At 50.8% G+C, this 25,441-nt stretch overlaps 1 protein-coding gene, 3 non-coding genes and 1 pseudogene across 11 annotated transcripts in view; 4 read left to right on the top strand and 1 right to left on the bottom strand.

The window, feature by feature from the left end:
* The window catches only part of LOC100415731 (uncharacterized), an 89,034-nt gene extending 68,555 nt beyond the window's left edge, over positions 1-20,479 (bottom strand). For 4 of the 7 annotated variants that reach the window (XM_078339121.1, XM_054240565.2, XM_078339131.1 and 1 more), the window contains exon 1: positions 20,187-20,479. The gene's annotated coding sequence lies outside the window, so the exon portion shown is untranslated. Of the gene's footprint in view, positions 1-1,231; positions 1,999-2,318; positions 2,874-20,186 lie in introns of those variants that run through there. The other 3 variants (XM_078339124.1, XM_078339126.1, XM_078339125.1) reach the window with 3 other exon arrangements.
* Positions 20,480-20,544: 65 nt separating this feature from the next.
* LOC100390374 (large ribosomal subunit protein uL3-like) lies at positions 20,545-24,530 on the top strand (annotated as a pseudogene). The gene is made up of 7 exons (XR_013522767.1): positions 20,545-21,097; positions 21,906-22,092; positions 22,603-22,763; positions 23,228-23,328; positions 23,669-23,764; positions 24,108-24,227; positions 24,430-24,530. The product of XR_013522767.1 is annotated as a large ribosomal subunit protein uL3-like (transcript).
* Positions 20,910-20,964, top strand: LOC118148466 (small nucleolar RNA U82P). The gene has a single exon (XR_004735282.1). It is a non-coding gene; the product is annotated as a small nucleolar RNA U82P (small nucleolar RNA).
* On the top strand, positions 22,153-22,247 carry LOC118148440 (small nucleolar RNA U83B). The gene has a single exon (XR_004735252.1). It is a non-coding gene; the product is annotated as a small nucleolar RNA U83B (small nucleolar RNA).
* On the top strand, positions 23,476-23,567 carry LOC118148449 (small nucleolar RNA U83B). Its single transcript, XR_004735262.1, has one exon. It is a non-coding gene; the product is annotated as a small nucleolar RNA U83B (small nucleolar RNA).
* Positions 24,531-25,441: the final 911 nt, after the last annotated feature.

The following is a 25,441-nucleotide window of genomic DNA, read 5'->3' as shown; positions in this document are numbered from 1 at the left end:
GAAACTTCGAAGCTGGGACCGTCTCTTCTCAGGGCTAACCTCAGAGCCATAGGCACTCAACCAGAACCTGGAGGAGGGAAGCAGGCACTCGGGTTATCCGCTCACTGAGGGATGCAAGGTTTTCCAAGAGGTGGGGGAGAGGAATAGAAACTTTGTAACTTAAAGAAAATTCCAAGATCTAAGAGGGAAAAATGAGCCCACCCTGGGAAGGCTAGGTAGGGCATATTCCAAACCCCAATCGTTCCTCAACCAGGAGCCTCACTGGCTGCAGGCTGGGAGGGCCAGGGCTCTGGAGGCCTCAGAGGCAAGCGAGGATGTCACCTTAACATCTGGAGGGTGACCCCCACCAGTCCCGTAGTAGGAGAGCCAGGAAGAAACCCAGGCCCAGAAGGACTCCAAAACCCTGGAGGCGTCCCCAAATTCCGCTGTAAATTGGGTGGGCCCCCAAGGGACACAGTTCTCCGAGTCTCAGACCTGGGAGGAGACCCATTTCCTCACTTCAAACTGCCAGGGGACAGGGATCTCCCCCAGAAGCCTGAAGGGAAGTCACCCCCTGACCCCAACTCCCGGCTTCAACCTGTCAAGGCTGTAGCGCAAGACAGCTCGGGCCCAGGTCGGGGCTCAGGTCAACAGCTTCGCGGCGCACGGGGTCCCTGATGCAATCTGGCAGAGCCCACGGGGAAACGCAGCTCTGCAGACCCCAGGCCTAAGGGGGCATCACCCCAAACATCCGCCTCGCCCCCATCACCAGTTCCTCACTGGCAGGCCCCGAGCGGGCGCCGGGTTGTGAAGATTTCAGGCCTGGGGGGCCTCACCCAATGCCGGAGGGGCTCCTCGAACCCAGTTCCAGCCAGGGGATAGCGCCCCTGGCAGCACAGGGAGCGCAACCGGCTCGGGGACGGGGAGGACTCGACGCTCCCGCCTTCCCTCGGCCTGCCAGTCCATCCTCAGGTCCCTCTGTCCGCCGACCCCCTGACTCTGCCCACCCTGGGGCTAGTGGTGGGCGCGGGCCTGGCCTGGCCTAAGCCCGTGCCCGGCACCCCCTTACCGCCTGCCCTCCTCTCTCGCCACCCCACCCCACACCCCCCCCCCATTGCTCAGCCTCGTTTCGTCACCGGATCCCCTGGAATGGGGGACCCGGGCGCGAAATACGAACCCAGCCACCGGCAGCTCCCTCCCCACGTGCGCTCGGCCAGCGGCGCAGAGGGCAGCAGGGGAGGGGGCGCCTCACCTTTGCCCTCCAGGTGTGCACGAAGTCCCCCTGGTACAGCTGGCTGCGAGGACCCAAACCAGAGAGCCCGGGACATTATTGGGGGAGCTAGGGGTCGCCTCTAAAGCTGGGCCCAACACTAACAGGTGCAAAAGCCGCGCGCCCCCTGCACCTCACCATTACAACCCAGGCAACTTTGCGCAACTGCCGAAGATGCGGAAAAGCAGGACAAGGAGATGGGCCCGCACCCCGAGGGTCCAGCTGCGCTCTACACCGCGCACTCCCCTCCTGTGTCTCTGGAAGCCATTGAAGGGACATCTGGGGGCCCTCCCCTGCCCCCCGCCCCCGAAATGTGTTGGGCTTTGCCCACTCGGCCGGGACCCTGGTTATGTAACCCGGGAAGGGGGCCGCGGACACGGGCTGGCGGGGCAAATGTAGGCCCCAGGAGGAGCCGCTGCGGCGCCCAGCTCGGCGGTAACAGCAGCCCCGGCGGCCGCAGCGGCAGAGCCAGGAAGCCGGAACCGGGGGCCGGCGGCATTTCTAAAGCTGGAGCCGCCCCCAAGCTACCGGGGAAGCTGGAAAGCTGAAATGGAAGGGCTGAGACCCCAGCCGCCCCCGCGGTCCGCCCGCCAGTGCAAGAAGGGGAGGTGGGGAGAGGAGGATCGGGGCTTGGGAGGGGGAGAGGCAGACGGCCCGCCACAAAGCTCCGATCGGAGACCCCAAAACGCACCAACAGCTGCCTCATCTCCCCACAAGCGCGCGCGCACACTCACTTCCTAAGGAGACTCCCCCAGCACTCCCCGCATCCCCCTGCCTCCTCCCTCCACCGCCCAGCACCGGCCCACAGCCCCGCAGCCCGCCAGATTCCGGGGGAACCCCGAGCCTGCTCAGCCCACCTCCCCACTTAAGTGTCTGAGACTCTAAGCCTCAAAAGGGACTGGAGTAAGCAGCTTGCTTCCTTTTGCATGCAATTTATTATTTTTTTTCCCCGGTCCTCTTGCAAAATACAGAAAAGGAAAGAAAAGGCAGCGAGAAACAACCAAAAAAAAAAAAAAGAATCATATGCCAGATACAGATTTGGGGGAAGAAAAACAAAAAAGCTACATACCAATCTTCTTCCAGAGTCTTTCTCTGCCTTCATTTTTTTAGGAGAGTTCACCAATTAATTGTCAACACTCTGTCAACACTCCTGCCCCCTGCATTTTGGCCGAGGGAGGAAGGAGGGAAGACCAAAGAAAACAAACCAAAAAATAAATAAAGCAAGCCAGAGCCGAGATCTACAAAGTTTTGCACCAACACTTAGGCAGATCCGTTTGCAAAGTCCTAGGAAACCATTTTCAGCAGTTGTGGGGCGGGGAGGTGTAGACTTCATAATTCCCGGAAAGTAAACATTGTTGGACATTGTTGCCGATCGCGCTCTAAGCTCGAGGCCAGGCGAGTTGGGAGGGGGGGCTCTCGGCCGGGACGTGGGGGAGTCGGGGCGGCGGCCCGAGGAGGTGTGGGGCGGGAGGGAGCCCAGGAGGCACCCGGCGCCGTTAGCGCCCTGGCATCGCTGTTTTGTTGTTGGGTCACGAGTGCGCCTCTGCACGGAGGGGCTGCCGCCCTGGAGTAGTGTGCAGAGCTGACTTTTGGAGGGCCGAGTTGCAGGCGGCGGTCGCATCACGGAGATGGCGGGGCAGGGAGGGAGGGAGGAAACGAGGAGGGGGCGGGGAGGGAGGTGCAGATTTGCACGGCTGGCCTCTGCAGGAGGCGTGGAAATGCAAGCCGAACAAGCTGGCGTGAAAGCCCCCGGGGCCTGGCACCCCCAAAAACGACCCCCCCACCTCCGTCCCTGCCCCCGAGGCCCAGGGCTACCCCTCTTCCTATTTTATCCACCCCTCCCCCAACATTACCTGTGTGGCCGACTCAAATTCAAAGCATTTTGTATATAAAAATTTTTGTTTTGCTGCTGCATGTCTTTTTCGTGGGAGGTGATCCTCTGCAGATCCCCCCATTTGCGGACCTGCCATATGAAAGAGGCATTTGGGGGGCTCAGAAGAAAATTAGCTCAGCTCCACACCTCTAAGGATTGCCTAACTTTTAAACTCCCGGCACTCAAAGATATGGACACACGCACACACATGTACAGGAAATACAGCCAGACCAGAGCCTTTGCAGACCGCAGCTGACCGGATGACGTGGGCTTTCATTCATTCATTCTGCCCGTCTCTGTGGAGTCCTTTACGAGGCGCCCAGCCTTGAAACAGAAGTTGGACGTTTTTTAAAGGCTCTTGCGCTCGGCGAGGGGAGCAGATAGATACTCAGGAGTCAAAGACGGAAAGAATCGGATCTGGCGCCTCCTAACGCAGCCCGCACAGGAGCGAAGGGTAAGCCCTTGCTGGCGGTTTATAGAAGAGTCGGTGGAAAGGTGCATGGTGCTCTGGGATGGGTGAGGGGGACTCTGATGCCCCTTGGTGAACCATACAGGGCTTCTTAGTAGAGGTATCGGCATCCTCCGTACTGGGATGGGTGAGGGGGACTCTGGTGCCCCTTGGTGAACCATACAGGGCTTCTTAGTAGAGGTATCGGCATCCTCCGTACATACAGGGGTGTCATTAGGTCCATGTCCACTTATTAGTGTTTGTGACAACCCCAGCACTGGTCCTGGGATGTGCTCCCATAATGAGCAAGTCAGGTCGACTAGGCTTGCTCAGGTCGACTAGGCTAATCTGGCCCTAAACATTCCTCCAGCCCCAGCTGCAGTGCCCTGCTAGGCCTGCCCTTGGGGGTAACAGATGATGATAAAATGACATGGCAAGAGGGCGAGTATAAAGGGACTTTGTAGAGAGCAGGCTTTGAGCCTGACATTTTATTTTTGCCATTAACACTGTGGGATAGTTGGAGCAGGTCATTTTGCAGACGGGGCAACTGAGGCTCAGAGAAATTGTGACTCTGAATGATTGATTGCTCTTCCCCTGTACGGTCCCCAAGCTACCAGATAGACATGTGGGGGGGGAGGGGCTTCCCCACCTGACATAGGATGTCACTGTCAGCATCGTATTGGTCACCCTAAGAGAGCTTCCCCCTCACTCACCTTAGAAGTTTCCAGTCCTATCTTTTTGTAGTCTTTCTCACCCACCCCCAAAAGCTGCTCTTTGAAGTTTGTTTTCATTCATGTTCACTAGCTATAAAAATCTTTTAAGCAAGGATGAGGCTGGGAAACATCAAAATTTGCTTCCAAACTGAAATCGCCCACATTGGCTCTGTGGCGTCCAATCAGTAACCCTTAGTTTGACTGTTACGAGTTCTGCCTTCAGCTGGAGTTCCGCCTTCAGCCCGTGGACCATTTCATTTGCTACTATCTTTCTCACAAGAACCCTTTAAGAGATAGTCTTGTTCGTTCCTATTTTGCAAAGGAGGAAATTGGGACTAAAAAAAGCAAAGCCACTCACCCAGGATCACATAGCTCATATGTGCGGCTGCCAGGGCTCACACTGGAGCCTGGTTTGGCCATCACGTGCTTTTTTTTTTTTTTTTTTTTTGTAACTTACGAGCCTCACTACTGCCCCATAATGAAATAAACATGTTCAAAGCAGAGTGTATGAGCTTGGAGAGTGATGCAAAGTGAATTAAGTGAAATAAAGCAAAAAAAAAAAAAAAATAGGAAAGCTTGATCTAATTAATTTTTCTCCCTGAGGCCCTTTTTTTCTCCCCAAGTGGCCTTATGGTGGCCCCAAAAGCTGGCGTCAGGTAACCACCTTAGTGTAAAAACAGTTAAGTCCATATATCACCTCATGAGGAGTTCCTGGCTTGTCAGAGTGGGAAGGGGCTGGGTAGTCATCTAATTTAATCCCCTCCCTTTACAAACCTCAAGGAAACTGAAACATGACAGAAGAATGAGCCAGCTGGGAATTTGTTCCCCTTGGCCTCCACCAGAATGCCTGCCCTGCCACCTGGTCCTAAGTGGCCACTCAATAAATGTTAGGCCCTTGATGAATCACCTTCCCCCCCCCATATTTGCATTTTCTCTTTATCGGTAATTGGCAGATGAAAGGCTTTGTCCTCCAGTGGAAAGAATTCCAACCATTTGCTCAAAGTAGGGGAGGTGGTAATTTTGGACCAAAGGGGAAAGGGCCGAGACCCTGGAGCTCCCAGTGTTGGCTAATTGTCCCAGAGAAGTGGAGAGTAGGTGAGGGAAGAGAGAAGGTGAAGGTGCTTGTCCCAGAGATGTACTTTCTCCTGCAGGAAAACACCAGGCCAGTTGTACTGGAAACAATAATAGTGATTTCCTGGACCCTCCTCATCAATCTTACAAAAGTCCCAGTCAAATCCTGCCTGAGGTACCCCCATCCATTCTTCATTCATCAAAGGTTGATTGAGCAACTCTGTGCCCAAAGAGAGAGAAGATCCAGAAAAGAAGATGCAGCTCCCATTGGGACGTATCCCGGGCTGGGTAGGATGAGGGACCTGCTTCTCAAGGAAAGGCAGACCCTGGATGGAGCTCTCAGAAACCAGAATCCTCTTAAGAAATTGAAGTTGTTCTCATATTCATAGTTCTCCTATTCATATATGATTATCATAGCTCCCGAATTTTTTTTTTTTTGAAACAGAGTCTTGTGATGGCAGGGCACAGTGGCTCACACCTGTAATCCTAGCACTCTGGGAGGTGGAGGCGGACGGGTTACTTGAGGTCAGGAGTTCAAAACTAGCTTGGCCATTATGGTGAAACCTCATCTTTACTAAAAATACAAAAAATCAGCTGGGCTTGGTCATGCATGCCTGTAATCCCAGCTACTCGGGGAGGCTGAGGCAGGAGGATCGCTTGAATCCGGGAGGCGGAGGTTGCAGTGATCCGAGATCTCACCATTACGCTCCAGGCTGGGCAATAGAGCGAGACTTCATCTCAAAAAAAAAAAAAGAAACAAAGAAACAGGGTTTTGCTTCGTTGCCCAGGCTGGAGTACAGCGACACAATCTAGGCTCACTGAAGCCTCCTCCTGGGCTCAACCAGTGCTCCCACCTTAGCCTCCCAAGTAGCTGAGCCGAGTTTACAGGAGTGCACCACTGGCCCAGATAATTTTTATATTTTGGTAGAGACAGGGTTTTGCCATGTTGCCCAGGCTGGTCTCCAACTCCTAAACTCAAGTGATCCTCCTGCCTGGGCCTCCCAAAGTGCTGGGATTGTAAGCATGAGCCACCACACCTGGCCCTGTTTTGTTTTAATTTAAGGATATGAAATCATTCTACATCAGCATGTATAGTTACCTTTTTTTTTTTTTTTTTAGGAGATGGTGTTTTACCTTGTGGATCAGGCTGGTCTCAAACTCCTGAGCTCAGGAGAACCACTGGCCTCAGCCTCCCAAAGTGCTGGGATTACAGGTGTGAGCCGCTGCATCCAGCCTTCTTTTTAATGATTTCATAGCATTTCATTGGGCAGATAAATGGTGCAAGAATGATTTAATTAGTCCCTAACTTTTAGATGGTATTCAATTTTTTTCTATTTTTTTTTTTTTTTGCTTGTTTGTTTTTTGTTTTTGAGGCAGAGTTTTGCTCTTGTTGCCCAGGCTGGAATGTAATGGCATAATCTCGGCTCATTGCAACCTCTGCCTCCCAGGTTCAAGCACTTCTCCTGCCTCAGCCTCCTGAGTAGCTGGGATTACAGGCATTCGCCACCATACCCGGCTAACTTTGTATTTTTAGTAGAGATAGGGTTTCACCATGTTAGTCATGCTGGTCTCGAACTCCTGACCTCAGGTGATCGACCTGCCTGGGCCTCCTAAAGTGCTGTGCTGGGATTACAGGTATGAGCCACCGCACCCAGCCCCAGGCTTTTTCTATTTCGAACAGAGCTATATGGGATTGCGCTTTGTGCTTGACTGTCAGTAGGATATATATCTGAAAGTGCTCATCCACATGTCAGATTCCTACCCTATTACCAATTATTTGTCCTTGAGAAGTCTATTCGTAAAATCTGAGGTGGGACAACCTCATATCCAACTGGTATCCCCAGGAGTCTACACAGTGCCATGCTCTTGGCAGGCACTCAGAGAGACTGGTTGAAGGGCTAACACTGCAAGCCTTCACACTGGAACCAGATGGCCTCTTCTGGGAAACCTCTGCTGATGTCCTTGGCCCCCTTTCCCCATGGACCCTTCACTCATTCCACAAATGTTTGTGAAAGGTTGATTAGGGGGAGCCTGCATCAAATCAGCCCTTTAGGTATATGTAGCCTGGTAGTGAGTTAAAACGAATTCTAGAAAGCCCTCTAAGGCTACGCTGGCTGATGTGATACACTAGGCTACATACATACAGCTACTTCAATTTAATCAAAATAAAATGTAAAATGCAGCTCCTTGCCGGGCGTGGTGGCTCACACCCATAATCCAGGCACTTTGGAGGCCAAGGCAGGCAGATCATCTGAGGTTGGGAGTTCAAGACCAGCCTGACCAACATGGTGAAACCCCGTCTTTAAAAAAAAAAAAAAATTCAGCTCCTTAACCCCAGTACCTACATTTGAAGGGGCTAGAAGTGACAGCAACAAATGGTACAGATATACAATCACTGGCGGAGCGCCTTGGGTCACATCTGTAATCCCAGCACTTTGGGAGGCTGAGGCAGGTGGATCACCTAAGGTCAGGAATTCAAGACCAGCCTGGCCAACATGGTGAAATCCCCGTCTGTATTAAAAATACAAAAATTAAGGCCAGGGGCAGTAGCTCACGCCTATTATCCCAGGACTTTGGGAGGCCAAGGCGGGTGGATCACGAGGTCAAGAGATCGAGACCATCCTGGTCACAAGTTGAAACCCAGTCTCTACTAAAAAATACAAAAAATTAGCTGGGTGTGCGCCTGTAGTCCCAGCTACTCGGGAGGCTAAGGCAGGAGAACTGCTTGAACCCAGGAGGCGGAGGTTGCAGTGAGCCGAGATCGTGCCATTGCACTCCAGTCTGCGTAACAACAGCGAAACTCCATCTCAAAAAAATAAATAAATTAGCTGGATGTGGTGGTGTGCATTGGTAGTCTCAGCTACTTGGGAGGCTGAGGCAGGAGAATTGCGTGAACTTTTGAGGTAGAGGTTGTAATGAGCCGAGATTGTGTCATTGCACTCCAGCCGGGGTAAGAGTGAGAGCGAGACTCTGTTTAAAAAAAGGGGGGCTGGGTATGGTGACTCATGCCTGTAATCCCAGCACTTTGAGAGGCTGAAGCAGGAAGATCACGACATCAGGAGTTCAAGATCAGCCTGGCCAACATGGTGAAACCCTGTCTCAACTAAAAATACAAAAATTAGCTGGGCAATGTGGCATGTGACTGTAATTCCAACTACTTGGGAGGCCGAGGCAGGAGAATCGCTTGAACTGGGAACCAGGAGGCAGAGGTTGCAGGGAGCCGATACAGCATCACAGCACTCCAGCCTGACTACAGAGTGAGGCTCCATCTCAAAAAACAAAAAAAAAAAAAATACAAAGACTAGCATGGTAGTATGCCTGTAATCCCAGCTACTTGGGAATCTGAAGCAGGAGAATTGCTTGAACCTAGGAGACGGACATTGCAGTGAGCCAAGATTGTATCTCTGCACTCAAGCCTGGGCGACAGGGAGATTCCGTTTCAAAAAAAAAAAAAAAGAGAGAATATCTCTAGCATCTTCCATGGGACAGCCCTGAAGGGAGGCTTAGCAAACTGGGCAACCATGTGGGCCCTGGATTCCTATAAGCTCTGGGTTCAAATACTATCATTATTTCATAGCTGTAAAATTTGGCCAGCAACTTGACCTCTTTGAGTCTCAGCCATAAAAGTGGGGAATTACAACCCCTCCCTCATAGTTTTGGCAAGGATTCAAAGGAGCTTTACACAAGGACATAGGAATATTCTCAAAACTCGGGACTGAAGCCAGGCACAGTGGCTCATGCCTGTAATCCCAGCAGTTTGGGAGACCGAGGCAGGCAGATCACCTGAGCTCAGGAGTTCAAAACCAGCCTGGGCAACATGGTGAAACCCCATCTCTACTAAACATACAAAAATTAGGCAGCCATGGTGGCACACCCCTGTGGTCCCAGCTACTCAGAAGGCTGATGTAGGAGAATGGCTTGAACCCAGGAGGTGGAAATTACAGTGAACCGAGATCATGCCACTGCTCTCCAGCCTGGGTGATATCCTGAGACTCTGTCTCCAAAACACAACAAACAAAACAAAACAAGATGCATGAATAGTAAAATAAAACTAAATCGTGCTGACCACTTAGGTAGACCAAAAGGGATATATCTGTATCTACATACATTCTTTTTTTGGGGGGTCGGGGGACAAAAGTCCCAAAACAGGAATAAAAGCAAGGAATGATTAACACATAATGCTGGAAAAGACCACTCAGGAAAGGAATGTAAACAGAGATATTAGAGACTTTCTTAATCTACCTGTTGGGCATCTGAGACTGTTTTTAAGCATAGTTAAATATTTTTCAAATTCTATTGTATTTATAAAATATTCCACTTTCTTTTTTTTTTTTGAGACCGAGTCTCGCTCTGTCACCCAGGCTCGGATGCAGTGGTGTGATTTCGACTCACTGCAAACTCTGCCTCCCAGGTTCAAGCAATTCTCTGCCTCAGCTTCCCGAGTAGCTGTGATTACAGCACCCACCACCACCCCTGGGCTAATTTTTGTATTTTTAGTAGACATGGGGTTTCACCATTTTGGCCAGGCTGGTCGTGAACTGACCTCGTGATCCGCCCGCCTTGGCGTCCCAAAGTGCCAAGGATTATAGGCATGAGCCAACGTGATCCGCTTTTTTTCTTTTTTCTTTTCTTTTTTTATATTTTATTTTATTATTTATTTATTTTATTTTATATTTATTTATTTTATATATTTTTTGTATTTTATATTATTTTATTTTATATATTTTTCATTTTATTTATTTATTTTTAAATTATTTTTTCATTTCATTTTATTATTTTATTTTTTTGAGACAGAGTTTCAGTCTTGTTACCCAGGCTGGACTGCAATGGCACGATCTCAGCTCACCGCAACCTCCACCTCCTGGGTTCAGGCAATTCTCCTGCCTCAGCCTCCTGAGTAGCTGGGATTACAGGCACGCGCCACCATGCCCAGCTAATTTTTTGTATTTTTAGTAGGGACGGGGTTTCACCATGTTGACCAGGATGGTCTCGATCTCTTGATCTCGCGATCCACCTGCCTCAGCCTCCCAAAGTGCTGGGATTACAGGCGTTAGCCACCGCGCCCGGCTTAATTTATTTTTATTTTATTTATTTATTTATTTATTTTTTAAAGATGGGGTTTCACCCTCATGGCCAAGCTTGTCTTGAACTCCTGACCTCAGGTGATCCACCCACCTCAGCCTCCCAAAGTGCTAGGATTACAGGCATGAGCCACCGTGCCAGGCCTTCTTTTCTTTTCTTGAGATGGAGTCACGCTCTGTCACCCAGGCTGGAGTGCAGGGACATGATCCTGGCTCACTGCAATCTCCACCTCCAAAGCTCAATTGATTCTCCTGCCTTAGCCTCCTGAGTTCTGAGACTACAGGTGCATGCCACCACATACAGCTCATTTTCATATTTTTAGTAGAGACAGTGTTTCACTGTGTTGGCCAGGCTGGTCTCAAATTTCTGAGCTTAGGTGATCCACCTGCCTCAGTCTCCCAAAGTCCTGCGATTACAGACATGAGCCGTATTTTCTTGTATTATTATATCACAGAAATATACACACCAGCTAGGTGCTGTGGCTCACCCCTGTAATCCCACCACTTTGGAAAAGTGAGGTGGGTGGATCACTTGAGGTCAGGAGTTCAAGACCACCCTGGCTAACATGGTGAAACCCCATCTCTACTAAAAATACAAAAATTAGCCAGATGTGGTGGCACACCACAGTAATCCCAGCTACTCGAGAGGCTGAGGCAGAAAAATCACTTGAACCTGGGAGGCAGACGTTGCAGTGAGCCATGATCATGACACTACTCTCCATTCTGAGTAACAGAGCAAGGCTCCATCTCAAAAAAAAAAAAAGAAAAAGAAAAAAAAAAAACACAGTCTCCCATCTTGCTTTTCACTGACTATAATCTTGGACCCCTTTCCATGTGTTGTCTGTAGAACTGCCATTCTAAGTATTATTTAGACCAGGCATGGTGGCTCACACCTATAATCCCAACTTTTTGGGAGGCCGAGGCAAGGCGGATCACCTGAGGTCAGGAGTTCCAGACAAGCCTGGCCAACATGGTGAAACCCTGTCTCTACTAAAAATATTAAAAATTAGTCATGTGTATTGGCACACGCCTGTAATCCCAGCTAATCTGGAGACCAAGATAGGAGAATCGCCTGAACCCGGGAGGCAGAGGTTGCAATGAACCGAGATTGCGCCATTGCACTCTAGCCTAGGTGACAAGAGCAAAACTCCATCTCAAAAAAGAAAAAAAATTATCTGGGTGTGGTGGCATGTGTCTGTAGTCCCAGCTACTCAGGAGGCTGAGGCAGGAGAATTGCTTGAACTCAGGAGGCAGAGGTTGTAGTGAGCTGAGATTGTGCCACTGCACTCCAGCCTGGATGACAGAGTAAGACCCTCTCTCAAAAAGAAATGAATAAATAAATATAATAAAGACTTGTGCATCTAGAATCAAGTGTTGCCAAATCATTGAGATTTTGCCATATTTGTATGACCTTTGCAATTTGAAACATTCTTACTTGTTTTAATCTGGGAGGACAACAGACCATATTATTTCTGTTAAAATGATTGGGGTCCCCAAAGACCTTGTCTTTTTACTCCTCAGTCTTTTGTGGATTGAGTAAAAGGACTAAGGAAGGCCAGGCACGGTGGCTCAGCCTTGTAATCCCAGCACTTTGGGAGGCCGAGGCAGGTGGATCACCTGAGGTTGGGAGTTGGAGGCCAACCTGACCAACATGGAGAAACCCCATCTCTACTAAAAATATAAAGTTAGCCAGGTATGGTGGCACATACCTAGCTACTCAGGAGACTGGGGCAGGAAATCACTTGAACCTGGGAGGTGGAGGTTGCAGTGAGCCAAGATCCCACCATTGCACTCCAGCCTGGGAAATGAGCAAAACTCTGTCTTAGAAAAAAAAGGATTAAAGAAGACCAAAATGTATGCATATAGACTTTCAGGCCTTGACCATTTGGGGAAAAGTTTAGTTTCTATCTAGAATTCTTATTTTATTTTATTTTATTTTGAGACGGAGGTTGATCTGTTGCCCAGGCTAGAGTGCAGTGGCCCAATCTTGGCTCACTGTAACCTCCACCTCCCAGGTTCAAGCAATTCTCCCGTCTCAGCCTTCCAAGTTGCTGGGATTACAGGTGCCTGCCACCACAATCGGCTCACTTTTGTGTTTTTAGTAGACACAGGGTTTCACCATGTTGGCCAAGTTGGTCTCGAACTCCTGACCTCAAATGATCTACCTGCCTTGGCTTCCCAAAGTACTGGGATTACAGGTGTGAGCCACCGTGCTGGGCTTTTTTTTTTTTTAAATAGAGACGGGGTTTCACCATGTTGGTCAGGCTGGTCTTGAACCCCTGACCTCATGATCCACCCACCTCAGCCTCCCAAATTGCTGGGATTACAGGTGTGAGCCACCGCACCCAGTGAGAGGAGAAACTCCCTCTCAAAAAAAAAAAAAAAAAAAAAAAAAAGTTTATTTGGGCCAGGTGCAGTGATTCATACCTGTAATCCCAGCACTTTGGGAGGCCAAGACAGGTGGATCACCTAAGAACAAGAGTTTGAGACCACCCTGGCCAACACAGGGAAACCCCATCTCTACTAAAAATACAAAAATTAGCTGGGCATGGTAGCACTTGCCTGTAATCCCAGCTACTAGGGGGGCTGAGGCAGGAGGATCACTTGAGCCCAGGAGGTGGAGGTTGCAGTGAGCTGAGATTTTGACACTGCCACTGCACTCCAGCCTGGGCAACAGAGCGAGACTCCATCTCAAAAAAAAAAAAAGTCTCTGGATTAATGGCACTAACCGATGAACATAAAAATCCAAGCATTACTTCCATCATACTCAATTGTCATTGGTTGATTATCCCCGAGGATGGCTTAGTGGGCTGGCAGTTAACCCTTTCAGGGAAAACCAGGCCTTTCGAATTTATTTTATTTGAAAGATGAAGTAGCAACAGATGAAAAGCCTAGAAAAGTCCTCGGACTTTCCAATCCCACCTTTCAGTCTTAGCCTAGAAAGCAGAATTTTGCCCCACAAAGGAACAGTGAGGGACAGAGTTCCTGGAGAAAAGTTTTGAACTTTTAAAACTGGGAATCCGCTGACCTTGCTAAGAGAGGTTGATTCACTTTTTGTGCTGTTGGAATAGAGACCAGTGTTGGAGAGGATTCCATTAATCTTGCAAAGTGATCAGTCACTGGGAGGATTGAATTGCACTTCCTACCTAAAGATGTAGAGACAGATGACCTTTGCTGCAGCCCTCAGACCCCCAGTTCACAGCTGGGGAGAGGATGTGTCAGCATTTACTTTCAGGTCTCACCCTGCCCTTGGTTCAAAATTCAAACTCTTTTGTGTTTAGGCTGCTGCTGGGGGTTTTGTAGTTGTTGATACTGCTGACTTTTTTTCTAACCGCCCACATCCTGCAACTTCTGAGAAACAAACTCTATTTGGTAGAAGATAAAATCTGGAGGTGCCTCGGAGAGGGAACCAGAATAGGGAATTTTGAGAGGCCATTGGACCTTTAGACTTTAATTACTGCCTCCCGCCCCCAGCCTTCCTGGACTCCCTAGGCTGAACTGGAGTCCAGCAAAATGAGTAACAATGCTTCGTGTTTATATGGCTCTACTACAAAAAAGCTTTTACATGCATTACCTCATGGAAGAGGCACTGCTAAAGCAGACGTGTTTACATAAATGAACATCCGAAATTCCTAAATGTATGCAGCTGCATGACCTTCGATAGAGTGCCCAAACTTGAGTCTCAATTTTCTCATCTGTAAAATGGGGTTGCATGAGAGTTACCAGAGGGTCCAGGTGCAATGGCTCATGCCTGTAATCCCAGCACTTTGGGAGGCCAAGGCAAATGGATCACCTGAGGTCAGGAGTTTGAGACCAGCTCGGCCAACATGGGGAAACCCCATCTCTACTAAAAACATAAAACATAGCTGGTCATGGTGGCACATGCCTGCAATCCCAGCTACTTGGGAGGCTGAGGCAGGGAAATAGATTGCACCTGGGAGGTGGAGGTTGCAGTGAGCTGAGAATCCTGCCACTGCACTCCAGCCTGGGCAACAACAGTGAAACTGTCTCAAAAAAAAAAAAAAAAAAAAAAACTTGTTGAATTGAAACCCAGAACCCCAATTCCTCCTCCCCTAGTCCCAAAACTACTCACCCTCTGGAAATCTCAGTATAACTGCTGAAAATTTCTCTTTTCCTGGATAACCAAATTCTACCACCCTTTACAGATGGTGCCCGTGGCTTCTATCCCTCCTTGAAATGATATTCATTAATCTCGCAATGATTTATCGAGTGCCTCTTTGATTCACACACAGAGCAACCTTAGGCAGGCACTGTGGCTCATAACTGTAATCCCAACATTTTGGGAGGTCAAGGCAGGTGGGTTTCTTGAGCCCAGGAGTTAGAGACCAATCTGGGCAACATAGTGAAACCCCATCTGTACAAAACAAAAACAAAACACAGAAACCTTGATAGGACACCCTCCTCTTTCTCCCTCAGCACCTATTTATGGCAGAGAGTAGGATGTTCCCCCTGGTGAGGCTGAGATGCTCTCTAATGAAGACTGGCTCTTATACCCAGCCTGAAGAGACAAAATTCTGAGCTGGCTCCCTTACAAATTGAGAGCAGGTGAGTTCACCTCTACTCTCACGCAAAACTCTTTCTCATTCAGAACACCTCTCACAACAATAATAAAATACTCAGGTGTTCACAGTCTAACACCAATCACTCAATAAAAGGAAAAGTTGGCCGGGAGCGGTGGCTCATGCCTGTAATCCCAGCACTTTGGGAGGCCGAGGTGGGTGGATCATGAGGTCAAGAGATCAAGACCATCCTGGTCAACATGGTGACACCCCGTCTCTACTAAAAATACAAAAAATTAGCTGGGCATGGTGGCGCGTGCCTGTAATCCCAGCTACTCGGGAGGCTGAGGCAGGAGAATTGCCTGAACCCAGGAGGCGGAGGTTGTGGTGAGCCGAGATCGCGCCATTGCACTCCAGACTGGGTAACAAGAGCGAAACTCCGTCTCAAAAATAAATAAATAAATAAATACAAAAAATTAGCCAGGCATAGCCCATGTGCTTGTAGTTCCAGCTACTTGGGAGGCTGAAACAGGAGAATTGCTTGAACCTGGGAGGCTGCACTAGGTTCTTAGAGGTGTAAAAAGTATGTTGGTGTGCTTGGGGAAGGCAGGGAACATCTTTCTGGCTCCACAGTCCAGACTCTCACCCACCCTGTTCCACACTGCCGCCCTTGTTCATGACATCTGCTGCACGGAAACTGAGTCATGGGGACCAGCCTTCATGGCTGGCAGCTAATGCCTGAATACATTTCCCCTGCGTCCTCCACTGGCACGACCCAGCAGTCTGGGAGGCACCTCAAGCTCCTGAGGCCGGGTGGAGGAGGGGGGCCTCTGTTTGCATGTGACAGTCACTTCCTCAGTGCCAGGCTACAGCTAATTACTAGGCAACTTCCCTCGTTGGGTTTCCCTGCCTGAAGGCGTAGGGGCTGGAGACAAGAGAGCTGAAGGGGGCAGGAAGCAGAACCCACAATGGGAGTAGAGCCAGGACTGGTGGGCCTGGGAGCTACCAACAATCTCAGAAAATCCTAGGAAGCCTTTGCCTTCTGCTCCTGATCTCTGTAATTAATTCATCAGCCTGAGCCTCCACTCCAGCCTCTGTACCTGCTTTTCCCATAGTGATTCCTCAGCATCTGCCCTGGACACCTCATGGATGCATTGCAAGGGCTTTTGGTGGCTTCTGATCACAGGGGTTGACCTACCTGCTTGCCAGGTCTTAAGCCCTTAGGAGCAAGTTTGATGCTCTTGGTGTTTCCACCTCCATCCTAGGCACTGGGTAGAAACACAGCCAAGAGCGATTGCAGGATGGGTCCCTCCAGGACGCTGACACCTCAGCCTACTCAGCGGACACTGTGAGTCCCTGGGAAAGTTACTCCACCTCTCTGAACCTCCTTCTCACTTGTACAGTGGAAAAAATAATGGACACAGGAAGATGAAACAAGACTTGGAGACCACACTTATCATCTTATGTTCCTTGTTCTTTTTTTTTTTTGGTGGGGGGCTAGAGTGCAATGGCATGATCTCGGCTCACTGCCACCTCTGCCTCCAGGGTTCAAAAGATCCTTCCCCCTTAGCCTCCTGAGCGGATGGGACCACAGACACGCACCACCATGCCAGGCTAATTTTTTGTGTGTGTTTTTAGAAGTGGGGTTTTACCATGTTGGCCAGGCTGGTTTCGAACTACTGGCCTCAGGTGATCTGCCCACCTCAGCCTCCCAAAGTGCTGGAATTACGCACCACCATGCCAGGCTAATTTTTTGTGTGTGTTTTTAGAAGTGGGGTTTTACCATGTTGGCCAGGCTGGTTTCGAACTACTGGCCTCAGGTGATCTGCCCACCTCAGCCTCCCAAAGTGCTGGAATTACAGGCGTGAACCCCTGCACCCAGACCCTTGTTCACTTTTCTGTCTTCTTTTTCACTCTCACTAATCATCATTGATCATATTATCTACATATCTATGTATCTGTTAGATTGGCACAAATGTAATTGCTTTTTTTGCCATTACTTTCTTTTTTCTTTTTTCTTTTTTTTTTTGAGACGGAATCTGTCACCCAGGCTGGAGTGCAGTAAAGCAATCTCGGCTTACTGCAACCTCGGCCTCCCAGGTTCAAGTGATTTTCCTGCTTCAGCCTCCTGAGTAGCTGGAACTACAGGCATGCGCCACCATGCCCAGTTAATTTTTGTATTTTTAGTAGAGATGGGTTTTCACCATGTTGGCCAGGATGGTATCAGTCTCTTGACCTTGTGATCCACCTGCCTCGGCCTCCCAAAGTGCTGGGATTACAGGCATGAGCCACCACGCCCGGCTTGCCACTACTTTCAATGCCATTACTTTCAGTGGCAAAAACTGCAACTACTTCTGTGCCAACCTAATATCTGGAGACAGGGTCTGTCTCTGTCACCCAGGGTGCTGGAGGGCAGTGGCACAATCACAGCTCACTGCAACCTCTGCCTCCTGGGTTCAAGTGATCCTCCCACCTCAGTCTCCCAATTATCTGGGACTACAGGCATGCACCACTACACCCAGCCAGTTTTTGTTATTTATTTATTTACTTACTTACTTATTTTTGAGATGGCGTTTTGCTCTTGTTGCCCAGGCTGGAGTGCAATGGCACGATCTCAGCTCACCACAACCTCTGCCTCCTGGGTTCAAGCGATTCTCCTACCTCAGCCTCCCGAGTAGCTGGGATTACAGGCACCTGTCACCATGCCCAGCTAATTTTGTATTTTAAGTAGAGACAGAGTTTCTCCATGTTGGTCAGACTGGTCTTGAACTCTGGACCTCAGGTGATCTGCTCGCCTTGACCTCCCAAAGTGCTGAGATTACAGGCTTAAGAAACTGCACCCAGCCTGTTTGTTTCTGAGACAAAGTTTTTGCTCTTGTCCCCCAGGCTGGAGTGCAATGGCATCATCTTGGATCACTGCAACCTGTGACTCCTGGGTTCAAGTGATTCTCCTGCCTCAACCTCCCAAGTAGCTAGGATTACAGGTGTCTGTCAGCACGCCTGGCTAATTTTGTTTTTGTCTCTTTTTTTTGAGATGGAGTCTCACTATGTTGCCTAGGCTGGAGTGCAGTGGCGTGATCTCAGCTCACTGCAACCTCCGCATCCTAGGTTCAAGCAGTTCTCCTGCCTCAGCCTCCTGAGAAGCTGGGATTACAGGTGCCCATCACCACACCGGGCTAAATTTTGTATTTTTACAAAATTTAGAGACAAGGTTTCAGCATATTGGCCAGGCTGGTCTCTTGGCCAGGCTGGTCTTGAACCCCTGACCTTGTGATCCACCTGCCTCACCGTGCACAGTCCATATTATATATTTTACTTAACTGATTTTCTTTAGATTTTACTCCTCTCACTGGGATGTCTGTTTTGTTTACCTCCATATCTCCAGTCCCTAGAACAGAGCTTGGTTCCTGGTAGGTTCTCAGTAACTATTTGAATTAAATGAACAGATAGATGTACAAAGGTGCCCAGTAATGATAGGTATCAAACTTAGTCTCTGGACTCCAACAGAAAGCAGTGTAATTTAAGAAGGGCACAGTAGCTCAAGCCTGTAATTCCAGCACTTTGGGAGGCTGAGGAGGCGGGCGTATGCTTGAGGTCAGGAGTTCAAGACCAGGTGGCCAACATGGTAAAACCCCATCTCTACTAAAAGTACAAAAATTAGCTGGGTATGGTGGCATGCACTTGTAGTCCCAGCTACTTGGGAGCCTGAAGCCAGAGAATCACTTGATCCTGAGAGGATTGCGGTAAGCCAAGATCTGACAGAGGCAGACTCCATCTCAAAAAAAATAAATAAGAGAAAGATTGGGAAGCCGAAGCGGGCGGATCACAAGATCAGGAGATCAAGACCATCCTGGCCAACATGGTGAAACTGTCTCTACTAAAAAAAAAAAAAAAACAAAAAAAACCCAAAAGACCAGAAAAAAAGACCATAAACCACAAAAGGTTTTTAACTAAAACACAGGTTGAGCATATATTCTGGGTCACGTGACTCTCTGCTCACCTTTGCAAAGAGAGAAAGAAACAAACACCCTGGAAGAGAAACCTCCTTGACAATTAAACGCTTTGTCACTGATAAGTATTTTCTTATATGGGTGACCAGAATTACATGCATAAAACGCAAAAATAAACATGGACTACATCAACCTGAAAAGTTTCTGCACGGCAAAGAAACTACCTTCCAAATTAAAAAAGTATCCTATAGATTAGGCAAAAATTTCAGGTAGTCATGTAATTCACGAGTTGTCATCTAAGGTGTACACAAAAAAACACTACAAAGTAGCAAAACAATCTAGTATTTCGCAAAAAACCTGAACAGACAATTAATTCTGCGACAGAAAATCGAACAACAGATAAAAGGTCCTCAAAATTAACTATCCAACAAAGTTAATTAACTGTGTGTGGTTTAATTGAAACCCACACACAGATAATCTCACACTTATTAAATATCCCTAGAAAGTCTCAAAAATAGGAGAGGCCAGGCTCGGTGGCTTACGCCAGTAATCCCAGAACTTTTGGGAGTCTGAAGCAGCAGATCACCTGAGGTCAAGAGTTGGAGACCAGCCTGATCAATATGGAGAAACCCCGTCTTTACTACTGATACAAAAATTAGCCTGGCGTGGTGGCGGGCCCCTGTAGTCCCAGCTACTCAGGAGGCTGAGACAGGAAAATTGCTTGAACCCGGGAGCGCAGGTTGCAGTGAGGTCAGATGGCACCACTGCACTCCGGCCGGGGCAGAACGAGATTGTCTCCAAAGGAAAAAAAAAAAAAAAAAAAAGGAACACGGGTATGGTTTTGAAGAAAAGGGAACTCATACACTGTAAATGAAAATCAGAATAGACACTACGGAAAACAGCGAACTACCTGGAGACTCCTCAAAGAATTCACACTACAAATGTCACCTGTTCTATTGGGTTCTAGCGAGGTCTCTCTCTTAAGGTCCTGAAACATCAAAATAACCCTGGACCTCAGCTCAGAGGGCCGGGGGCTCGGAGGGTCCCAGGTCCCGCGCTTCACCGCGGCCTCTGGGCCAGGTGCTCCTATAGGCCGGACGCGGGTCGCACACCGTTCCCGGCCAGGGTGCGCACGCTGCGGCGGCCAGGACCCCACAACCACCGCCACGCAGACTACTGGGGCCCAGATGCCCACAAGGAGTCAGGGCCCAAAAGCGAGCGGTGGGGAAGGAGCAGGGAGGCCCGGAGGATTCCCGGGGGGGTCCATGCCCCGCCACTTACTGCGGAAGCGTCCCTCCTGCTCCTCCATCACCTGGAAGCCACCACAGCTTCTCCGAAGCTGGCCGCTTCTGGACGCCGCCACTTCTGTTCGCTGGGACGCGACCTCCGCTTTTGCCGGCTGGGACAGCGCGGTCGCTTCTGCTCGCTGGGACGTCGACTGCGCTTCTGCCCACTAGGACTACCCCCCCAGACACTGGCCGCCGCTTTCGCTCGCTCCGACCACATCGCCGCAGCTTTCGGTCGCTTCAACCACGCCGCGGCTTCTGCCGGGGCCCCGCGGAAAGCGCCGTCTCGGCTTCCGTAGAGGCGCGCACGCCGGCAGCGTCCCTAGCGACTGGCTGAAGCACCACCCCTTCTTAAAGGGACCGCGGCTGGGACTGCACAGAAGCAACTTCGCGTTGCGGCACAGGCTGAGCCTCTGCCCAACCCCAGCAGTGGACGAAAGGCGCCCCCGCCAGTCTCTCCTCCCGGCTCTAGGGCCCTAGAGATCACAGGAGTGGAGCCCTGTGACCCCAGCCTCGAGCTCGGCTCCCTTTGCCTGGGGAGCTTCCAGGACCTGCCCCTGCCCTCCTCTGGACCTCAGCTTCATGATCTGCAAAGGAAGCAGCCTGGCCGGAGCTGTGGGGTCCCTCAAGCGCGGCGCCTGAGGATGCAGGGCGGGCTCCCTGGTCCCTCTGCAGAGGGGGCCCTTAGAACCACGGAAAGCTGGGGGCACGCCCCTCAGGGGTGATGAAGGCCTGCACCCGGCTCCCTCCCCAACTCTGCTCTGCTCCTGAAGGCATAAATCTAAGAAGGCTTTCACCAAGTACTGCAAGAAATGGCAGGATGAGGATGGCAAGAAGCAGCTGGAGAAGGACTTCAGTAGCATGAAGAAATACTGCCAAGTCATCCGCGTCATTGCCCACACCCAGGTGAGCGCAGTGCCACGGGGTGGCTGGGCCTGCCACTGTGTGGAGTTGACCTATGTGATCTTGTGGGTAGGCTTCTCCCTTGCCAGGAGAGGGCACTGTGTCCTTACTGGTCCTTAGCAAGGGAGGCATCCCCCTTTAAAATTCAACTGCTTGACTCAACTGGTGACTCCCCAGTACACTGAAATGCCTGACTGAAAGGTGCTGGCTGCTCTCCTTGAACCCTGGCTTGTGTGCTGAGCAGGCCCTTTATCGACTTGGTTAGAGTAGGTGCCTCTGGCTGTCTGTTTTCCTGGCCAATTCTCAGTGCTCAGTCCAGCCCCCTGTGGTGAGGGCCATCACAGATAACAGAGTGCCTGCCCACCTGCAGTTCTGTCAGGACGCTGCCAGGCTGTCCTGAAGCGAAAGCTTTATGCTTAAATGCATTTTCTTACCCAGAGCTTGTGCTCTCAAAAAGCAGGCTTGTCACTAGGGCAAGTGTAAGTGGCTTTGGTAAAACCACTGCAGTATGCCAAAGGAACTGACCAGAAGGACAGCCACAGGAGCACGGGGCTGGCAGGTGCCGGGAACTGGTTGTTTGCCTGTCGTGTGGGCCCCGTTGGCTCATCCTGACAACTCAGGCACCAGAAGCCAAAATGAAGTTGTTACTGTTGGCAGAAATGGAAGTTCCTTCGTCTTGGAGAGGTTGAGTGACTTGTTGAGAGTTGGCTTCTTTTTGCCATGTGCTTGGCATCAGACGTGTGGAGCTGCAGTCCTCTACTGTGGGAGGAGCGCTGGCAGCTGGAGCTGAGCTGTGCCCACTTCCTCCTAGATGCGCCTGCTTCCTCTGCGCCAGAAAAAGGCCCACCTGATGGAGATCCAGGTCAATGGAGGCACCGTGTCCGAGAAGCTGGACTGGGCCCGCGAGAGGCTGGAGCAGCAGGTACCTGTGAACCAAGTGTTTGGGCAGGACGAGATGATTGACATGATCGGGGTGACCAAGGGCAAAGGCTACAAAGGTGAGCTTTTCAGTGGCTTGTGTTGTGTCCTAACCTGGGGGAGACGTGGTTTCAGGCCCAGCTGTTCGGTGATGAGGCTCAGAGTGCACGCTGGGCACAGCGCCCGAATCAGACACTGTGGAACCATTCTCTACTGCCTTCCTTCTGAGAACAGCCTTGTGGTCAGGAGTGGCTGGGATAGCGGAGGGCCGGCAGACACCTTACCATGTCCCTGCACCCTTTGCTCTTCGTAGCTGACTGATAACTGCAAAGGGGAACTTGGCGTTATGTCACTCCCTGCTGATGGGAACTTTTAACGGATGCCTTGAAAACACCCATTCACAAACCCAGTTCAGTTATACCCCAGAGCCTATCCAGCTTGACAGGGGAGACCTGCGGGTAATGCACACAAAATAATCCCGTCGCTGTCCCTCAGATGACCCAGCCATGGTTGATGATTGTTGAGCCAGCAGGGAAGGGGTCAGTGGGAGGTGCTGGGCGCTGAGGTGCAGTAATATGCAACCATTCCAGGGTTCACCAGTCATTGGCACACCAAGAAGCTGCCCCGCAAGACCCATCGAGGCCTGCGCAAGGTGGCCTGTATTGGGGCATGGCATCCTGCCCGTGTGGCCTTCTCTGTGGCACGTGCTGGGCAGAAAGGCTACCATCACCACACTGAGATCAACAAGAAGGTGAGGTTCTGAGAGTGGCTCCCTGGGGTGGGAGATGACCCCGCGATTGGGGTTTCTGTGTCAGCACTGCTTCATTGACTCATGAGCATCATGTAGACGTCAGTGGCTTGTGTCTCGGGTCAGTTCTGGCTCGAGTGATTTGTAAGGTGCCATCCTGTAAAGCGGCTGTGGTGGGCTGATGGTTGGTGTGGCTGGAGATACTAGACTTACTGGTGTCTGGTCCCACCACCAGGGGGCAAGAGGCCTCCTGTGTTATACAGCAGGACCTTTAGTTTTAGCCTAGCCATGTGACAGAAGGGAACCTGGAGGGCCAGCCACCTTTTTGCTCTGATATTGGAATACCCCATGGCTGGGACTGAGGCCTCAGCTGCCTTCCTATAGAGTGTTTTGCAGATCGCCCCACTGGCATGTCTGGGTTATCTGTCCCTAATGCCCCCAGCCTGACACCCTTCTTGTTCATTCAGATCTATAAGATCGGCCAGGGCTACCTTAACAAGGACGGCAAGCTGATCAAGAACAATGCCTCCACCGACTATGACCTTCTGACAAGAACATCAACACTCTGGTAAGTAACGGGTGTTCTGCTTCCAACGGCCTGTTAGCAGGTTAACAGAAGCCGGCACAGCACCTAGCTGTGTACCGTGCAAATAGCAATGTTGTCACTGAGTCCACCAGTTGGGGTTGGCTGGTGAGCAGTGGAGTCTCGGGCTCAGCTGTTCAGTGATGAGGCCTGGAATGTGCACTGGGCACAGTGCCCAAGACAGACTGGGGACCCATTCTTGTTGCCTTGCTTCTGAGAACAGCCCTGTGGTCAGGAGGGCCTGAACCTGGAGGGCTCATCCTTGCACAATCCCCTCTTGTGCCTAGTGCAGGCCCTGTGCTGATCCAATGGTCTTGTTTTCCAGGGTGGCTTTGTCCACTATGGTGAAGTGACCAATGACTTTGTCATGCTGAAAGGCTGTGTGATGGGAACGAAGAAGTGAGTGCTCACCCTCCGCAAGGTGAGGCGGGCCCTGCCTGGTTGTAGGGGGCCCTCCAGTGGACGGAGGAGGATACAAGGCCACAGATGCTGGTAGCCCTGTGGTGGGAGTGTTGAAAGGAAGGAGGGGTGTTGGCAGTCCTTTCACACTACCTTTGAAGTCCTGGGATAAGGAAATTCCTAGTCCGGCCTTGCTGGGCTGTTTGCTTCTTTCAAGTGTGTTCTCATTGGCCTGGCAGTGGGGGAGGGCTCTTGGAGGCTGAAGTGATCCTGTGGCTTCCCAGATTCAGGGGCACTGTTAACCAAGGGGCTAAGGAAAGCCTGGCTCCTTGTAATCCTTAACCACTTCCCTTCTTGGCCCACAGTCCTTGCTGGTGCAGACCAAGCGGCGGACTCTGGAGAAGATTGACCTTAAGTTCATTGACAGCACCTCCAAGTTTGGCCATGGCCGCTTCCAGACCATGGAGGAGAAGAAAGCGTTCACGGTGAGCACCTCCTGCCTGCTTCCCTCACTGGATGGGTGGCTTGGTCATCTGCCTGCTTTTGGCCCCTGGTGGGGTGGAGGGTGGTCTTTATGCCTTGGACCTCTGGGGGCTGTGGAGCCTGGCCCAGAGTCTTGGTCCCCTGTAGAGTGGGCATCTGCTGGCCTGAACCTTCTACCTCTAACCACTGCCCCTCCCCCCACAGGGACCACTCAAGAAAGACCCAATTGCAAAGGAAGAAGGAGCTTAATGCCAGGAACACATTTTGTAGCTGGTGGGGTCTCAATAAAAGTTACTTTCCACTGACATCTGCCTGTTTCTCCAGGAGAGCAGCTGGGACTGGGGAGGCAGATGGGGCCCTCCAAGGTGCCTTGTGCTCCCCAAGGCCACTGCCCTCCTTTCTGTAGCTACACTGGTTACCCTCTGACGTCCCACTCAGTCCCTGGAGGGAGGTAAAAGCGGCCTGGTTCTGCCGCTGAGCTGTAGAAAGCCAGCCTCGATCAGCGGCCATTGTGCAAATGTTTGTCACCTGGGGTAGGCAGTTGGGTCTCTGCTATTTGCACAGCTCCGGTGATGCCAGTCCTATGGAGAGGGGAAGGAGACAAGGAGTACTAGGTGTTCCCCGGCGCCTTTGCTGATGTGCACGCAGACCCTGCGTCTGTTCCTTGTCTGAAAAGCTAATTTGCTTTTAAATTAATCCAGGGAAGGGTGGCTTCCAGTTAAGGCTTGTTCAGGTTCTTTTGTAATCTGTGCACCCAAAGTCTGGTACTGGGAGAACATGAGCACAGGCACACAGAGGTGAAGTAACTTGCCCAGGCTCAGCCAGCTGGAAGCCTAGTTGGAACCTGTCAGGGCTGTGTCCCTTCTGGGCTGGGGTCTGCTTTCTGGAACTTGGCTGGTGCAGTCCTTGTTACGACTGGAGATGGCCCCTGTACCCCACCCCATGTTGAGTGCCTGCCGCCCTCAGTCTCAAGCCCAGGATGCGAAGCTGAAGCCCAGGCCCTGGGCTGGCCCCTGTGAGCTGGCCTGAAGCCTGGTGAGCTCAGTGAAGGCCAGCACAGGCCCCAGCTCTTGGACCCACTTGGCTGACCCCGTGTTTGCTGCATCTAGGCTCTACCAGGACAGGGTGTGGAATACGAGTGCCCTTGCAATGCCATCAAAGCTGATCCCTCGGCCTCAGCTGCTGTGGCTGTGTGCAGGGCGCTGTGCTGTTCTCC

This window comes from Callithrix jacchus, chromosome 1, assembly GCF_049354715.1.
Source record: "Callithrix jacchus isolate 240 chromosome 1, calJac240_pri, whole genome shotgun sequence".
Lineage (NCBI taxonomy): Eukaryota > Metazoa > Chordata > Mammalia > Primates > Cebidae > Callithrix > Callithrix jacchus.
The sequence above is the reverse complement of the archived record's forward strand: the minus strand, read 5'-3'. Positions and strand labels throughout refer to the sequence as shown.